The sequence below is a fragment of the Prionailurus bengalensis genome, chromosome D3 (genome assembly GCF_016509475.1).
Source record: "Prionailurus bengalensis isolate Pbe53 chromosome D3, Fcat_Pben_1.1_paternal_pri, whole genome shotgun sequence".
Classification (NCBI taxonomy): domain Eukaryota; kingdom Metazoa; phylum Chordata; class Mammalia; order Carnivora; family Felidae; genus Prionailurus; species Prionailurus bengalensis.
This window is the reverse complement of record NC_057356.1, coordinates 20,432,978-20,451,973: the sequence shown is the minus strand read 5'-3', so window position 1 is coordinate 20,451,973 and position 18,996 is coordinate 20,432,978. Positions and strand designations below refer to the sequence as shown.

The window sequence follows — 18,996 nt, the reverse complement described above, 5'->3', positions numbered from 1 at the left end:
ATCTCAGAAACTCTGTATTTTCAAGGGTTACAAGTGAAACTTGCATCCATAATTCCCGGGAAGACAGTCTGAGGAAACTGATCAAAAAGAGGTCACCTCCAATGGCTGCCTTGGCCTCTCTTGGAAGGCATGTGGGTGTATCCCTACCCCACATGGGATGTTGTTTGCCTGGTCTTGTGGAGGCATATGTAGTGGGAAGTCATGCCTACTGGAGAAGTCTTGTGTGCTCAAGTTCTTGACTGCAACTTAAGGATGAATTTGAACCCCCCTGACCAGCACAATGAAAGCCCCCATGTCCCAGGCCTAGGAGGAAATGAAATTCTAGCTCCTTGAGCACTCACGCCCAATTTCATCTGCCTACAATGACAGTTTTCATGGATTCTTTCTACTAACTTGTCAATGTAAGGCAAGATCTACATGATCTTGTAAGGAATGATCTGATCTGTGAGGAAATTTAAAATGAGTGTGTATCTTAGCAAATGTGTATCAAGTCTCCTGCACCGATGTAGCAGAGGAACGCCCAGGGTTTCCTTCTCAATTTGTATTCAGATTTATTTTCTCCTTTCTGCCATTTCCTCCCCATTCTCTAACCTTGCTGGCATCCCGAGCTTTGTGCTCCGAATCCCCAAAGTGAGTTAGGCTTTGGACCAAGTAATAAGGAACTCCAAATATCCCTGCCCCCTATATTTTCTGTAATTTAGGTTCCTGTTTCCAGGATCTACAGACTCATCCATCCATGAGGTTGGGGTCAGATCTCAAGAACAAAATCATCTGTAGCAGAAAAAGCAGCAACATGAGATGAAATTGTGGCCTGGCACAAAACACATATGTGGAAGCCATAGAAATATGGACTGGGGAGATCTTGTCTCATTGTTATCTGAGATGAAACCTCTGGCTTCAGGTGTGCCAAGGCATGATTTCTTAGGTCCTGTCCTAAGACAAGTCTGACCACTGGGTCCAGACATGGGGCCATCTGGACAAACACTGTTCCAGATCAGTGAAGAATCAAGATGCAGCCTCCCTCCTCCTCTTGTGGGCCCTTCACTCTCTGGACACTTATTGCATCTGACTGTACATAATTTACAATCTGTCCTCATCCTCTCAAACTATGTCCCCAAATCCAGTCCTTGGCAACACATATTGTGATACCGTCTCGCATTGAGCAGAAATCACTTGATGCAATGGTCAGCTTTCCCTGGGGGCCAGGTCCATGAAGTGTCAGGTTAGAACCAGAGACACAGGAGTCCAACTGCATTTGACTTAGGACAGTTGACTCACCAAGAGTTCCTTCGTCCCACACTATTTACTAAAACATACTTGGTGCCACACTTGGTCTAGAGGCTCAGGATACAGTGTAGGCAAGACAGGGATTGTCCCTGTCCTCAGGGAGCTGACGCTATCTGGGAAAGGGAAAACAAACCAGGAAAAGCATAAACACATGTAAAATGTTACCATGGAGGGAGGGGAGTTGAGTATTGTAGGTGGATACAGGAGCCACTGGAGCATTTGACAAAAAGACACAGGATCTAATTCAAGCTTATGAAGAAAAGTCCAGATGTTTCAGTGAACACGCATGAGGAGGAGGGAGGAAGGAAGCCAGTGGGAACACCGGTAGCTGTTAGAGGATAATGGGCAGATTCAGCAAGTTTGGGGAGGAAGGAGGCACCGAAGAAGGGGGTGTGGCTTCGAGCTAACCCTTAGGAGCTGGATGGCATGTGAGTGAGCTCCTAGGGAGAACATTCTTGATCAGGGGTATGGAGATGAGGCCCCAAGTTCACCCCCATGATGGAAGCGTCAACAACCTCCCTGCCTTGTTCAGTGGCAACATGGGGATATTTCGGGGTGTCTGGGTGGTTGGGTCGCTTAAGCGTCTGACTCTTGATTTCAGCTCAGGCCATGATCTCACGGTTTGTGAGTTCAAGCCCCATGTCAGGCAGCTTTGCATTGGCAATGTGGAGCCTGCTTGGGATTCTCTTTCGCTCTCTCTCTCTGCCCCTCCCCTACTCATTTTCTCTTCTTCTCTCTCTCTCTCTCTCTCTCTCTCTCTTTCTCTCAAAATAAATAAATAAATAAAACTTAAGAAAATAAAACACAGGCATATTTCCTCTCCAGATAACAAGTGGGAAATCCTTCAGGACTCACTCTTCTTTCTCTGATAGTTATCTGAGATGACCCTTCTCCATGACCCCCATGTCCCCAGGCTGATTTTCCACATAGGAACAAAATGCCTCTGCATTCCCATGTATCGCATCCACACAACAAGCCATCCAGAATGAGAGATCCTCGTCATCCTGGACCCATTGATCAGGAATCCCAGCCTTCAGGACTGGACCAGATCTCTTACACCATCTTCCCTGCCATCAACATGGTACCAGAAAGAAATTCATCTGATTTCTCCCAGAAACAGAGGTTCATCCCAGCATTTGGGGCCAGGATCAATCACATTCTGACAGCATGACTGGAAGATGTGGGTCTGGATAGGAGAGGAAAAGGTCAGACGGTTTGTGCAAGCATCCCCACCTTGTATATCACTCAGCTCTTTATTACCAGCTCTGCCCTCCACCCTCATAGCTGGTTCATGTTTGAGTCTTGTGTTGTGTACGTTAAGAGCTGAGCAGGGGACACAGACCATGGGGTTTCTGTCTCATACGGTTGTAATTCTGACTCCCAGAGCTTTCTAATGTCTTATAAAATATAAGACATCCCATGACCACCTGTGGTTTTCTCCTCCATCTGTCCCTTCCTCAGGAGAGGACCAGTTCCAGAGGCCCAGCACAAGATGCTCTGTACACATCCCAGGATGGTTCCCCATCTGTTCCAGTCCCCAGTAAGTGCCACTCCAGGTCACCTCAGGATCATTGCTGAGAGACTCCACCTCACAGGGAGGTCACAGAAGGCACTACCACATTTAACCTTTTCTGTGTTCTGGGAGTGGGATCAGAATTAGCCAGACTCAAAAAGCCAAATATCTGATTCTCATACAAATACAGAATGGACAAGTATAAAATATGCTATTAAACTCATCTATTAGTGAGAAGACCAGTAAAATGGTGAAGCTTGAATAAAGAGCAGATAAAAAATAAAAATACTTACAGTTCACCCGGAAAATGGACTTTGAAAAAATATTTTTGTGTGTTGGAGATACACTGCTAAATTTGTAACAAGCAAGGAATCATATAAGAGGAAAAAACATGTGTCTTGCACAGAAAGAGACACATCTTCATGGGGGTAGCACAGTGCTCTGGATTTGATCCTGACTGAAAAGGAATCTGAGCAGAGACACCACCTCGACCCTGACCCATGAACAGCCAAGGTAGCCATGGCCAGACCTTGAAGAGTCTGGGTAGAGTATACAGCTTTCCTTGAGGTAATGGGAGGCAACATAAGGGGATACCTGGCCCTAAAGCAGGGGATAGGGGACAAAGCAGTAGGATGTCAGGAGGTGTGCCTGACTGGCTCCAGTCACATGTCACACAATGCTGTGTCTGGGCCTGGACCACCAAGGGACACATACAGCCCATTTCAAGGGTTAAAAGGTGATCAGAGCTGGGACCTGCCACCTGGAACTGCCTGTGACCTATGTTCAGGGCTCACAGTGGTGACATCCACACCCCCTGGCCCCACACAGCCCCTCCCATACCCATCCCCTTACCTCCTCAACAGAGAGACCTGACCCAGGACCAGTGAAGTGTTAGACAGCTATGAGTCTCATTTGCATGGACAGATCCTCCCCCTCTTAGAGAATGAAAAGGGGAAGAGACCTATTAGGGGAGGTCTGCACACCGTGGGTTACAGAAGGTAGGAACAGTGATGACTTCCACCATGGCCTGGACCCCTCTTCTCCTCACCCTACTTGCTCACTGTACAGGTAACTGGATGTGAGGCCAAGGGAAGGGGCCCTTGGAGGACATGTGGGTCGTTCTTTTTCCTCTTGTCTCTAGACCCTGGCATCACGGTCTCTGTGTCTCTCATTTGCAGGGTCCTGGGCCCAGTCTGTGCTGACTCAGCCACCATCAGTGTCTGGGACCCTAGGCCAGAGGATCACCATCTCCTGCACCGGAAGCAGCTCCAACATCGGGGGTGGTAATGCTGTGAGCTGGTACCAACAAGTCCCAGGAATGGGCCCCAAAACCGTCATCTGTTGGGATAACAGCAAACCCTCGGGGGTCCCAGATAGATTCTCCGGCTCAAAGTCTGGCAGTTCAGGCACCCTGACCATCACTGGGCTGCAGGCTGAGGACGAGGCTGATTATTACTGCTCAGCATGGGATGATAGTCTCAGTGCTCACACAGTGCTCCAGGCCTGTGGGGAAGTGAGACGAAAACATGCTGTCCCTGCAGTGATGGGATTTCTTTTGCAGCCCCCATCTTCTGCCAAGACAGCTGGTTCCCCTTTTGTTTGACCTAAATCTGAGGTCTGAAACCCAACTCAGGGAACTTTCTCTAGGATATGTGTCCTTGTGCTCTCAATTCTGTCTCTGCAGCCTGTCCTTGCAGGTACACATTTTCTGTTTCATGCAAACTGAGCAGAAATTCCTGTACGCTGGGATATTGCCCTGGGGACAGAGTCCCTGAGGCTTGTGCCTGTCTCCTAGGGCTACCGTAACATAAAACCGTAGACTGTGTGGCTAATCCAAAAGATATTGATTTTCTCACAGTTCTGGATGCTGAATGTCCAAGTTCAAGGTGTTGCCAGGTTTGATTTCTCCTGAGGTCTCTGTCTTTGGCTTGCAGATGGTGGCGTTCTTCCTGGGTGCTCACATGGCCTTGTTTGTGTTTTCCCCTCTGGTGTCTCTACCTCTTCTTATAAAGACATCATCCCTATTTTTTAGGACACCACCCATATGACCTTATTTATCCATAATTACATGCTTCAATGCCTTATCTGCAAACATCACAATGTGGGTTAGGATTTCCACATAGGGTTTTGAGGGCACACAGTTCAGTCCTTATCAAGGGGTCAGGACAGAACCAGGACTCAGAGTCCAGCTGTGTCTGGCTTAGGATAGTCCACTCTTCCAATGGTATGCATTCACACCCTTTACTGAACCCTTGCTACATGGCAGACTTGGGTCTAAGGGGTCCGGACACAGCAAAGGAAACACATGGAGGGTACACCTGCTCAGGGAACTGACAGTGTCTGGAAGTAGAGAGAAGAAACAGAAGTAAAACATACTGTGTCTCAGGCTGACTTCCCAGATTGGGACAAATGTCCCTGCAGTCCCAGAATGAGGTCCATACAACACACCCTCTGGACGGGAGATTTGCCCTCCATGACCCACTGACCAGAAACTTCGGTTTTCAAGTTGCCTGGACCACATCACTCCACCATCTCCCCTGAAATCATCATGGTGACCAGGGAGGGGATTGTCCAAGTGGCTTGGGTAATACAGTGGCTATCTGGTTGGAACTGGGCTTAGTCACTGACTAATCACATGGCTGGGGATTTGGGGTTCAAATAGGAGAAGAAAATGATAAAATTTCACCAAATATGGCCGTGCCTACCACCTCTTCTTCCCTCTACCCTCTTTGTTATTCAAGTTGGGACATGGACTATGGACACTGGCATCTGGGCAGGGGACATGGGCCAGGTCGTTTCCATCTCATAAAATCATAGCTCAATCCCATGACCATTCTGATGTCCATGCACCTGATCAATTCCAGACCAACACACACTCACTCCCAGGCACGAGGTGTTGATATGAAATGTAGGCATTCACATGAGAGTTAGAAAGCAGAAAGTATAGGGTCACCTGGATGGCTCAGTTGGTTAGGCGACTGACTTCGGCTCAGGTCATGATCTCACAGATAGTGAGTTCAAGCACCGTGTCAGGCTCTGTGCTGACAGCTCAGAGCCTGGAGCCTGCTTCGGATTCTGTGTCTCCCCCTCTCTCTACCCCTCCCCTGTTCACACTCTGTGTCTCTCTGTCTCTCAATAATAAATAAACGTTAAAAAAATTAAAAAAAGAAAGAAAGCAGAAAGTATATTACTCACATGATGACCTTCTCTTCCCAGAGGTAGAAAGAAGGTAAAGAGTTGCAAGAAACTTCAATGGTGGTCACTTCCCCACCACCTGACACCTGTGATCACCTTGTGATCATGATTTTGCATGGTCTTTGCAGGACCTAGAGCACAGACTTAGCATTGCCTGACCAGTTGTCTTGATCCCTCTGTAGAATTGAACCATGCAAAGGGCTAGAAAAAAACAAAGAACAAGACTGAGATTTGGATAAAGGACTGCACATGAGTTAGGGTTCTCCTAAGAAAAAGAACCTATAAGATGCATGTGTATATGTATGTGTAATATAATGTATGTCTATGTGCATGTCTATGTGTGCATATCAGTCTATCTGAGATATTTATTTTAAGGACTCTTTAGCCATTGTTGTAGAGGTTGGCAAGTCCAAAATCCACAGTGTGGGCTGGAAGGCCACAGACCCAGGAGAGGAAGTGGAGATGTTGTAGTTTTGTTCTGAGGGCAATGTGTTCCCAGAATCCCTTCTTTCTGTGCAAGGTCAGTCTTTTCTACATCAAGGCCTTCAACTGATTGGATGAGGCCCATTCGCATTATGGATGGTAATTGGCTTTAATAAAAGTCTACTGACTTAATTCCATTTTTAAAAATTTATTCCTTTATTTGAGACAGACAGAGAGAGAGAGAGAGAGAGAGCACAGTGCGGGGGGGGGGGGAGGGAGGCAGTGAGAGAAGGGGAGAGAGAATCCCAATCAGGCTCCGTGCTTTCAGCTCATACCCTAATGCAGGGCTCAATCTTATGAACCGTGGGATCATGACCTGATCTGAAATCAAGAGTCAGTTGCTTAACTGACTGAAGACCCAGGTGCCCCTACTCATTTACTTCTTAATATCATGTGAAATATATATTCGCAGAAACTACTAAAATCATGTTAGACCAAACATCTGGCTCTCATGGCCTACACAAGCTACACATAATTTAACCATCACAGACCCAGTTCCTCAGGGTGTAGAATGGACTAAGAAGTGTGAGACAGGTATGCCCTCATTGGCGATTTAAGGATCAAGGTGTCAGGTCGTGGCCACCACAGACTGGATGCCCTTAGTCCTCCCTGTTCTTACTTATCACCCAGATGAATGCTTCCTGAGCTCCAGCAGGGATCCTACCCTAGCTCTGCCCCACTCTCTGAAGTGTTGACCCTGCCCTGTGCTCACAGATCTCCACACCTCTCCCAGCTGATCCAGCCTCCACCAGGGACAGAGATCCCAGGACAGAAATGCACTCTCTACTGCCCCCCGAAGGAGCAACAGCAGTAGACAGAATGACATGATTTTGACACATCATTCCCGGGATATCTCCTCAAATCTCTGGACTCAACCAGAGATGAGCCAAATCATTGACTCAACCATGTACCCTGGGACCAAGGTTCCTTTTTTGTCTCCACATCATGCTACCTCATCAGCACTTGTTTCCAATCCAGAATGAAGCCAGACATCACTGACCAACACAACCCAAAGGTCCTAGTGCTCCTCCAGTGACCCAGGCTCAGGAACATGAGATCCAACCTTCTTGGGCCCCACAGTCAATCCACTCCATCCTGCAGTGCTAACTACAGGTTGACTACTTCTTCCACTTTGTCCTCTCCTTCTCCTTCTTCTTCTTCTGTTTTTTTCTTCTTCTTCCTTGAGACTCCCCTGTCTGTGTCTCCACTGCTCTGTTACAGGGTCCTGGGCACAGTCTCCACTGACATAGGGAGCATACATGTCAGGGTCTGTGGGACAGAAGGTCACCCTCACCTGCACTGGAAACAGTAACATTGTTGGAACAAATTATGTGGACTGGTACCAACAGATTTCTCACGGTGGCCCCAAAACTGTGATGCTCAGGACAAGTAGGCTCTCACAGTTCCAGATCTCTGGCTCCCACTCTGGGAACACAGCCTCTCTGACCATATTGGGCCTACAGCTTAAGGACGAGGCTGACTATTACTGCTCAGTGTGGGATGAAAGCATCAATGCTGACACAGTGCTACAGGCCCATGGGGACCTAAGACAAAAACCTGCCCCTGCCCCTCGTGGTCACCCCCATTATTGCCTGTGACAAATAGGACACCCTAGAGGGTGTGAGTGTCTGCTCTGAGCACAGAATGACCTTAAAAGGTCGGTCACAGTTGCTCTCCCTCATACTGTTTTTTTCTAAAAACAAAGCAAAACAAAACTATTGAGATAATTTGCATGCCACAAAGTTCATTCATTTACAGTATACAATTCCATGGTCTTTAATATAGTTCCACAGTTGGACAACCTCTATCATGACTGAATTTACCACATTTCCATCACCTGCAGAGAAACCTTGGACCTACCAGCAGTGAAGTCACTGTCGCCACTGCGCTCAGCCCTTTGTAGCCACAAATTCCATTCTGTCTGCGGTGATTTCTTGTGGGTATTTTACGTGCACTGTAACACTGAACATGTGCCATTTTAAGTGCCCCATTCACCCACATTAGGTGCATGCACATTGCTGTGGGAACATCACCATCTGTAAATGTATGGAATGTTTCACTTAGTTGCATATCACCCTTGCGTGGAGCCCATGCTAATCTATCTGGAAGTTTCCAATTTTATTGCATAGGCTGTCAAAACAAACATGTGATGGCCTTCTGTTGCCGAATTCTTAGGTGTAATATGTTTTTGAGGTCCATCTAGTTATACCTGGCTCTGTAGTTCACTTTTTTAAATTGGTGACTAGTATTTCACTGTATGGATGCACCATATATTCATTATCTATTTATCAGCTGATGGACATTTGTGTCGTTGACACCTTCTGTCTATTTTGCATTGTGTCTATTGCTGCCATAAACACTCCTATACAAGCTGTTTGTGTGGACATATATGTTAGTTTCTTTTGGTTTGATACCTAATAGCTGAATGCCTGGGCCATATCATGACTTTATTATACACTTCTGAATAAAGTGCCAGACTGTTCTCCAATGCGGCTGCAAAGGATTGCATTCCCACTAGCATACATGAGGTTTCAGATGACCATCTCCTCATAAAGCTGAAGTGGTATGTAAGTGGTTTTGCTCTGCATTTCCCTAATGAGTAGGGATGTTGGGCTCCTTTTCATGGTCTCTACTGTTTCTATCACATTACCAGCAGCCTAGGCTCTGAAACTCTCCAGGAAGCATTGGCTTTAAGGAGCTTTAGTCTGAGCTATTGTTGAAATTGTAGGCTCAGCCTGCTCACGTGAACACAGCAGAAAATCCTCGCTCAGGAAGATAATTCTCTCAGAGACACTGGAATGGGGAGACTGAGGGACAACCCTGCCACGTGAGGACCATAAGTTAGGAATGTCCTGTGGATTCTGCCTGTGCCAGGCACGGCACGCACAGGACTTCAGACCTGTTCTGGAACCTCTTCCTGACCATGCCGTTCACTAGTCAGCACAGGAGACAAACTTCAGGCTCAGCAAGTCTCCCCATGGCTCAGAAGAGAAGGTGCCCCTGGGAACCAAGGAACGGTGGCAGCCCCTTCTTCCCCGCCAACACACAGTGGCAACTTTATGAACCCACACATTCCACAGAGACTCCAGCCCATCCCTGACAAAAAAATGCATAAACTCTAGGAAAAAATGAAAAATCCTTTCAAAAAGATAGAAAAGGACTTGCATAAATAGAAAGATAAACTTGTTGGTAGTTTGGCTTAATGATTTCTTTTTCCCTAATATTTATAAGGACAATTTTAAGGACAGAAATAGTCTAGAGCATTTTGCAAATGAATGGACAAAGAAGTAGGACATAAATTGTTGGATACTGAGACATTTGTGAAAGCTAAAATAATTTAACCAATGTGATACTGACACAAGAATAAAAAACAAGATACGTATTAGCATCCAAGAAAATAATCTATGCATGCAATGCACTTAAGAGTGATGTTTGAAGCACCATCCAGCAGGTAGACAAAATAACCTCACACATGAATAGTTTACTTTTGAATTCTAGAAAAGTGAGATTTTCCATGAGATCTATGAAAAACTAATTTTTATGTAAATTTAAAATGGTTCCGGCTATGATGGAAAAACCCAGGAAGGAGTCAACCACCTGAAATTCTGGTCACCAATTCCAGTGTGTGGTAAGGGATTTCCCCACACCAGCAAGCCATACTGGGACATCAGCTGGGTGCCCTACAATTCAACTCAATTCTGACACTCAGTACTGGAGATAACACAGATCCCACAGGGTAAGGGCTCAGTCCTGCAAGAATGCCCTCCATTTGGGGTGCCAATCACAAGTCTTGGGTGTTACCTGAGCTTTGGGCCCACTTGAAATGGGTTGCAGTCACCTCCTATAGGGATTTGATTAATTTGCTAGAGTGGTTCACACAATTCAAAGAAATGTCTTTTTTTTTCTGACAAGATTACTGATTCATTATAAAAGGGTATAACTGAGGAGCATCCAGATGGAAGAGATACACAGGCCCAGGTATGGGGGAAGGGCATGGAGTTTCCATGTCCACTGTGAGCCTGATATGGCTCCAAATCTCCACCTGTTCACCAATCTTGAAGCTCTATGAAGACCCTCCTTTAAAAAAAATTTTTTTTAGAAAGAAAGAACATGCAAGTGGGGGAGAGGGAGGCAAAGAGAGAGAGAGAGAGAGAGAGAGAGAGAGAGAGAGATGGAGAATCTTAAGCAGGTTCCATGCTCAGCACCCAGCCTGATGCAGGGCTCAATCCCACGACCCTGGGATCATGACCTGAGCCAAAATCAAGAGTTGGATGCTCAACCAACTGAGTCACCCAGGTGCCCTTCCTATTGGGTTTTAGTGGAGACTTCATTACATACTCATGATTGGTTAAATCATCAGCCATTGGCAATAGATTCAAACTAATCCCTCCCCACCCAGGTCAGGAGGGGGTATTGATAGTTCCAACCCTCTACTCACAAATGTGAGTGCTGGCAACCAGCCCCCTATCTTTAGTTGCTTTGCAAAAGTCACTTTGCTAACTTAACCAAAGACACCTTTACCACTGGCATCGCTTGCAAGGTACATCTTTTTTGTTTGATCTGTAATTGAGGAGTGGTGGGCGTGAGAGTTTCCCCTACTGGTCTCCCAGCAACACTCTAAAGGAGATTTTTCTTTAATTTTGACGCTATATATACATGTTTACACTCCCATCGATCAGGGCTCCTTCTAAGAGTGAGAAAAAAAGTATAATAATCATGTGCAGCACTACAGGATCATAGCATTTAGAAACCGGACCTGGATGTTTGAATAGACTGGGACCCGGTGAGCTACAGAAACAGCTGGTCTCTCAGGGCTTCGGGCCATGGTGAGGTGTGTGCCCTGGATCCTGAGCCATGAACAGCCAAGGAGCTATGTGCACACTCACCCTGAGGAGTGTGAGTAGAATGTAAAGTCTGTCCAGAAATGATGGGAGGCCACATAAGCGGAAACCTGGCCTGGCTGTAATGCAGGGCTCAGATCAACACAATGTCACCCAGTGTTGTGTCTGGGCCTGGAGACCAGGGTGCGCATGGGTTCCGTTTCTGAGGGGTCAGGGATGATCAGAGCTGGGACCTGCCACCTGGCACTGCCTGTGCCGTGTGCTCAGACCTCACAGCTGGGGCCTCCCCACTCCTGGCTCCACCCAGCCACTCCCCTACCACCCCCCTGACATCCTCAGATGGAAGGACCTGACCCAGGGCCAGTGAGAGGACAGAGAACTTGGGTCTGATTTGCATGGATGGGCCCTCCCTCTCCCAGAAGATGAAGAGGGGAAGGGAGAGATTAAGGGAGGCTCTGCTCATCTGGGTGGCCACAGAAAGCAGAAACAGTGACGGTCTGCCCCATGCCCTGCATCCCTCTCCTCCTTACCCTTCTTGCTCACTGCATAGGTAACCGGATTCAGGGACAGGGAAGTGGTCCAGGGAGGACTATTGGGCCCTTTATCCTCCTCTTGTGTCTAGACCCAGCATCATCCTTCCTTTGTCTCTCCCCCTTGCAGAGTCCTGGGCCCAGTCTGTGCTGACTCAGCCGCCCTCAGTGTCTGGGGCCCTGAGTCAGAGGTTCTCCATCTCCTGAACTGGAAACACTGACAACATTGGTTGTGTTTATTGCGTGTACTGGTACCAGCGGCTCCCATGAATATGCTCCTCAGACTTCTCTCATATGTTATGATAACAATTGACAACTGATACTCAGGAGTCCCTGATTGACTCTAGAGCTCAAGGTCTTACAGCCCAAGCTCCTTGACCATCACTGGCCTCATGCTGAGGCTGGGGCTGATTATTATTCCAGGCCTGTGAGAACCGTCTCAGTGCTGACATAGTGTTCCAGGTCTGCGGGGAGGTGAGACAAAAACTTACTGTCCTCATAATGATGGGGATCCCTGTGCAGCCCCGACCCCTCTGTCACAATAGTTGCTTCCTTTGTTTGTTTTGTCAAAAGCTAGGGTCTGGGATCCATCCACCGGGAACTTGCTACAAAGAATGGGAACCATCCTCTCAAATTCTGCCCCCAAGCTTGCAGTTGGCCACCATACATTGTCCGTTTTTACTCTAATTGAGCATAAATCTCTGGATTCTGGGACAGGTTGTCCTGGGGAAAGAGTCCACGGAGAGATGTGTCGGTCTGCTTGGGCTGCCATTATGTAATAACACAGGCTGTGTGGCTTAACCAACGGAAGCACATTTTCTCAGTGTGGAGACTGGAGGTCTCCAGTCCAAGGTCTTCGTAGGTTTGCTTTCCTGAGGTCTTTCTTATAGATGGCTGCATTCTTGTGGATCCTCACTGTGGCCTATTTTCTGTGTGTGCTCAACTCTGTTTTTTCTTCCTCTTTTTATGAAGAGACCATTTGATTAGGCCATCACCCTTATTTACGTCTTCATTTACCTTAATTACTTCCTTCAGTGACTTATATCCAAATACATACCATTGAGGGTTGGAATTTCAACGTAGGGTTTTGAGGGGGACACAGTTGAGTCCATATCAGGGAGTCAGGGGAGAGCCAGGGACACAGTGTCCAGGTGTGTCGACTCTGAATAATTGACTGTGAAGATCCACACCATTTGGAGAATACCTACTATGTGAGAAACCTGAGTCTAGAGACGCGGACCACATGCGGACACCATAGGAAAGGTCCCCATGCTCAGGGCATTGACAGTGTTTGGGGGAAGAGAGAGGACACAGAAGCTAAACATGTATAGGAAAGCTATGTCCTGGGAGCATGAGGATGGGATCAGGGGGGTGGAACCAGAGTATTGGAGCGGTTGACAGGTACTCCAGAATCTGATGCGTTGTGATGAGGTCCCAGCGCTATGCAGACAAGGAAGGAGCAGGAGGGGAGCATGAAGGTGGGGACCAGGCAGGACTGTGGATGGTGCCCAAGTCACCCGGTCCTGGACAAGGGTTGGCCAGTGGGGTGGAGAAGGAGGGTCAGGACCCCTGTGACGTGGAGGATTTAGGGAATAAGGAGGGGGATGGGTATGAGAAAAAGGAAGTGGGAGGTGTGGCACCATTGCAGGGAGGGGGCTCCACCAGCTGGGACAGCATGAGGACCCATTTCTGATGCAGGGTGACTTCCACCTCCCGATTCCGGGAAAGATCAGCCCCTGACCCAGGCGACTTGTTCATAGTTCTAGGAATGCACATATCTGCTTACTCTCATCTCACAATGTGCCTGTTGAAAGAGCAAAGAATTGTTACAAGAACACCATGCGAGGCTGAGCTCAGTTCCCTTGTTCTCATTGCTACCCATGTGTTATAAACGTTCCCCTTTAGGGAAGCACAGAAAATCACAATTTCCTTTAGATAAGCTAACATGAACTTCAAGAACTGGGGTTCTGTAGTTGGTTTGGATTTAAATGTTTCCAGAGCATTCTTTTATACAATAAAGATTGTTAATGACTACTTGGCTACCCTTCTCACTTTCTTGCTGAGAAAAAGGGATCAACAGGACATGGCGGATAAGGAGGCTGAAGCTGAGCTCCATACGGGACCCCAGCCTCGGAGCAGGGGGTCAGCAGTCCCTCAGGCAGGATCAAGGCAGATGGGTCCACACCCTGACCCTGTCATCCCCTGGTTGGGGCTTGCAAAGATGTGCTGGCAAGCAGTGTTAGGACAGGCTCATTATGTGCCAGGGCACACTGTCTAGAAGAAATAAGGAAACTACTAGAAATCCAATGGGAAGGCACCTAAAGAAGACAAAGCCTACACTGCAGTGATCAGAGGAAGAAGGGTTGAGGCCATGCTTTACAGAAGAATCAGAGAAAACTCTGAGATTATTTCTTAAGGAAAGAATTTCATGTTGTCACTAGTTTATAAATCCATTAAAGGAAACATAACTTTCCACAAGTTCACCTGCCCCTTTATTTACGACACACGTGGGCTAATGTGATGGAAAGTGCACTGAGCCAGGCACAGCGTCCCCATCAAGCAAGAGAGAAGCTTAAGCTGCAGGGTCTCCCAGCCAGGCGTCTTACAGTCTTTGATCTGGACAGTCTCCCAGAGGAAGAACGCACAAAGGGATCCCTTGGTCCTGCTTCAGCACCATTACATCCAGGGTGACTACAGAGCTTGGGTGAAGATGGCAGGCAGCTGAATGATGACGTTTCAGAAGAAATCACTGTCAGCAGGGTCGCTGGGCACCACTGAGTCTCTGTGATGCCCTCGCTCTTCCTGAAGCCCAGCCCCTCCAGCTGCAGCCCAGCTCCAGAATATTCTGATATTCCTGCCACAGAGCATTTCCGGGCCAGGCCAGGCTCACGCTCACCCACGAGGTTTGATCGGGAATTTAGGTAGTGTCACGTGACTTAGAAATCAGAAAATAAATTCCTCATGATGGAATTTCTCTGACCCCTGGCACCTTGCTCACACCCAGAGCTGGCCACGTGGCTGGTCAGGGGTTCTTTCTCCCCAGACTCAAATCAGTTCAGAGACTGATGCGTGGAATTCCAGAATTTCTCTTTTTTTTAATGTTTTTTTAATTATTTTTTAATGTCTATTCATTTTTGAGAGAGACAGAGACAGAGGGAGAGGATGGGAGGAGCAGAGAGAGAGGGAGACACAGAATCCGAAGCAGGCTCCAGGCTCCGAGCTGTCAGCACAGAGCCCGATGTGGGACTTAAACTCACGAACCACCAGATCATGACCTGAGCTGAAGTCGGACGCCCACCTGACTGAGCCACCCAGGGGCCCCCTAGGATTTTCCTAATTTAAAAGCATCTGTTTACTTTATTTTGGCAAACGGGATCAATGTTTCATCTGTTCATTTTTGGTTGAAGTCTATGTTTCTGGCAAGATCATGATGAAAAGTGGATATATTTTCAGATGCAAGCACACAAATTGCTGTCATTTTTCTTTAGCTCCCACAGCACTCATTCTTTAATATGGACTATATTTTTCTCAAACTTTACATTTGAAATGTTGATCTTAAACATTTGGTCACCACCAAAGTCCTGCTCTTCTGGAACACATCCTGCTCAAGGGATTTAGAGTTTTAAGTAAAATGCTACAGAGAATATCATTTGTCACAGCTCCCTGCAGACTTGTGTCCTGTGCTTGCAGACAGGATTCCTAGGAGTGACTCACTGTGTTAAAAATCTATATGAATGACAGTAGTCCCAAGTGTGTGGGAACGTTGACAGACAAGGAAGATTCGCCTGGAATAACCCACTAGCAATGTCTTCCAGGTCCCTTCCCGTGGCCTCCCATCCCTCCAGAAAGGCTGTCTCTCCCCTCGGTGCTATGGGGAGTTGACAGGGAAGGGGAGCCATGGTCACCAGTAGGTCACATCAGAGGAAAGAACACAGCGTCCTGCACAGAAGGGGCCATGTGTCCCTGGTGACGGGATCATGCCCTCACATTTTACACCTTATATATAGACTATTTATTTGTTAATTATACCTCAAAGCGTGTTGGTGAGAAAATCATTGGAAATTGAATTTTAAAGCCCAGATCTTTCTCTCAAAAAATTATCAGATTTGGTAAATTCCTTTCTCACCATCTCTATACGTCATCTACTGCTTCGTTGTATGAGGTAAGCCTCTGTACTTAGTGACCTCTCTCTGTGAACTTGTGAGCAATTTCTCTGTCGTTGTGTGTGTGAAGGGCTGCCTGTTACTGAGAAATTCAGAAAGACATACCATGCTATTTCCACAGTGTATCTCTGTTGTGAATATGTAGAGTTAAAAAAAATGAATGTATACACACCCACATAATTATTCTGCTAATAGTGTCTTTCAGATCATCGAAACCATCTAAGATTAAACATGTATTCTGATTAACAAATCAACACCCAATGAAACACATTCTATGAACAGTTCATTTCACCTCGAACAGGAAAGAAGGTGACTACACACAGCACTCATGGAACAAGTGAAAATTTGGGGACAAAAGTGAGACGGCTGCCACATTTACAAAAGAGTCAGCATCATTCATGGTGTGAAATGCTACAGGACACATGCCCATCACAGCTGATTCAGCCCACATGTCTTTGTGTGTGTGCGAGAGCGGGGGCGGGGAGTAGAAATCATTATGCCTTTCTGAATGTTTTCCGTAAGAAGGGTGCTGGGGACAGTCAGAGGCAGCTGAACAGGTCTCCAGCCTTCTCCAACAGCACCTCTTCAGAACAGCTCATCACCAAAGAACCTTCCAATCTACTGGATGGTCCCTGTCACCTTCTGACAGGAGGGTCCCCACAGGCCAGAGGACAGTCTGAAATCCTCTTTTTCTGTCACTAGCCTCAGCTCAAGCACTCAAAATTACTTTGGGGGACTCCTGGGAGCCTCATCCCTCACCCCCCCTTCATTCCTCAGTCTCTCCTCACACCAGTATTCCCACTCCACCCTGGCCCCGCTCTCTTCATGGAGACCCATTCCCCTCAGGTCAGGGCTCCAGCCCCAGGTCCTACTGGGACAGGCGTGCTAAGAGGTGGGCCTCAGGGAGCCAACCTCTGTCTTTCTAAAGGTGCAGAGCAGTGTCTTCTCAACCCCTTCCTCCGGGGTCCTTGTTGATGAATCCTTGCAAAAAGTAGACAGGAGAGGAATCCAGGGCAGGGCCAGGTTTCTGACCCTGCCTCACTGGAAAGTGAGGTCAGAGGGAGGAGGGGCTCCCCAGCCTTCACAAACCATGGGATGTGGCTGGTCCAGGCCTCTGTCTTTCTGATATGCTGACAGCAGGACACATCTCCCTTCAGGAGCCAGGTCTCAGGGCTACCCCGTTCCACTAATGTAACCCATGAGGAAGGGTCAGCATCTGAGGAGGCCGTTCTAGGGAACTAAGGGACGCGTGATTTGAGGAGATTGCAGCTTCGTGAAAGGCCCCTGGATGAAAGATTTTTCCCATTTCTGAGGCAGGGGCAATGGAAGTGGCGCTGGTCAAGGAGGGCCTGGCCCTCCCTCAGGCAGGATGGTGACCTTGCCTTTCACACCTGGTGCAATGTGCTCCAGGGCCAGCAGGTGGCGCTGTGGGCACGTGCCTCAACCACAAGGGAGCGCCCAGAGCTGGAGACCAAGCACCTGGCTGCTTAGTAGGTGTCCCCTGCTCAGGGATGCCTGGGGCCCAGCAGCCCCTTTCTCCCAAGGCCCTAGATGTCCCCACAGAAGAAATTCACCAGTCCCATGCTCTTTAAATACAACTTTGAAGCAGAGGGTATTGATTCCTGGTTGATGGAGAGGTTGGGGCAATCCGGAGGGATGGGGAATAATCTGAATGATGGGCCCTGTTCCCATCAGAGTGAGGGAAGGGATAAGAGAGGCTGGGGGATCTCTATCCCAGCGGGAGTACGGGGAGAAAGTTCTTGGGTCATCTCTACCATGCCCTGGACCCCTCTCCTCTTCACCTTTCTCACATACTACACAGACGACTGAACTCTGACGTCAGTGGTGGGGGAGGGGGGGTCCTTCGGGGGATAACTGGGTCTTTTCTTTCTCCTGGGTCCTTATCTTGAGTTGTTGGTGGTACCCTGACTCTCTCACTCTGTCCTTCACTTTAGGGTCCTTGGCATGGTCTTTGGTGACCCAGTCACCATCACCTACACTCGGAGTAGCAGCAGCACCAGATCTGATAATGGTGTGGGTTCCAACTCTTAGTGCTGTTGTTCCCCCAAATACTGGCTTTTGGAAGTACCTGGCCATCAGGGGTTCTAGATTGATCTTCTGCCTCCAAGTCAGATAGATACATGACTTCACAGACCATCTGTGGGCTCCAACCTGAGGATGAGGTTGATTCTTACTGTCTCACAAATGACAGAGACCTCAATGCCCACACGGTGCTGTGTTCCCAGGAGAGATTGAAACATAATACACCCTCTGGGGTCCCTGATCAGACCTTCCCACCCTTGCAAATTGCTGTCACCATGACACCAGCACCTGAAGGTCTGAAACCCTCTGTATATCTGTTGATTCAATAATGTCCCCACCTCTGATCCCATCCAGGCTTGAGGCTGAGACATTCTTATGATGACTCCTCTTCCCAGACATGTCCACATAGGCAGGAGCTCAGAGTCTGTCTCAAACACAGAGACATGAAGAAGGCACTAGAGCTGAACCCAGCAGCCTCTGAACTCACGTGGATCCTCAGTTACTGCAGATGAGTATAAACAAGTTAGTGTATTAAGGGTTGGCCAACTGGCCGCATGAGGTGCAAGAGGAAATATTCTCGTTTTCACAGTTGTAATACATGATCTAATCATCAGGAATCCTAAGCATCAGGAATAGGTGATATAATAAAATTCTGCTGATGCAGCTGAGACACAAGCTTTCTATGGCCCCTTTGTAGTGAGAGGGGCCTCCCTTAAGCCCGATGCCCCCTTCTTCAAAATTCCCAGATGCTCTGGGTCTCTCTGTGACATCAGGAGCAGCTCAGAAAAGAGGGTCAGGACAACCTGTAGAACTCTAACTGGGGTGACAGGAGTGCAAGAGAGGACAGGGAGTGTCTGGGTTCTGATGGCTTGTGAGACAGGCTGGGACAATCCTGTGTGGCCCCTGCCAGCAGAGACAGCACTCAGGGCCTCCAGGGTGTT

The 18,996-nt window shown here is 47.8% G+C and overlaps 1 non-coding gene and 2 gene segments (V, D, J or C); 2 read left to right on the top strand and 1 right to left on the bottom strand.

The window, feature by feature from the left end:
- Nucleotides 1–18,996, top strand: part of LOC122470393 — a 644,196-nt gene that overhangs the window by 89,283 nt on the left and 535,917 nt on the right.
- LOC122470388 overlaps nucleotides 1–18,996 on the top strand; it is a 901,179-nt gene that overhangs the window by 364,015 nt on the left and 518,168 nt on the right.
- On the bottom strand, nucleotides 8,519–8,622 carry LOC122471064. The gene has a single exon (XR_006294084.1). It is a non-coding gene; the product is annotated as a U6 spliceosomal RNA (small nuclear RNA).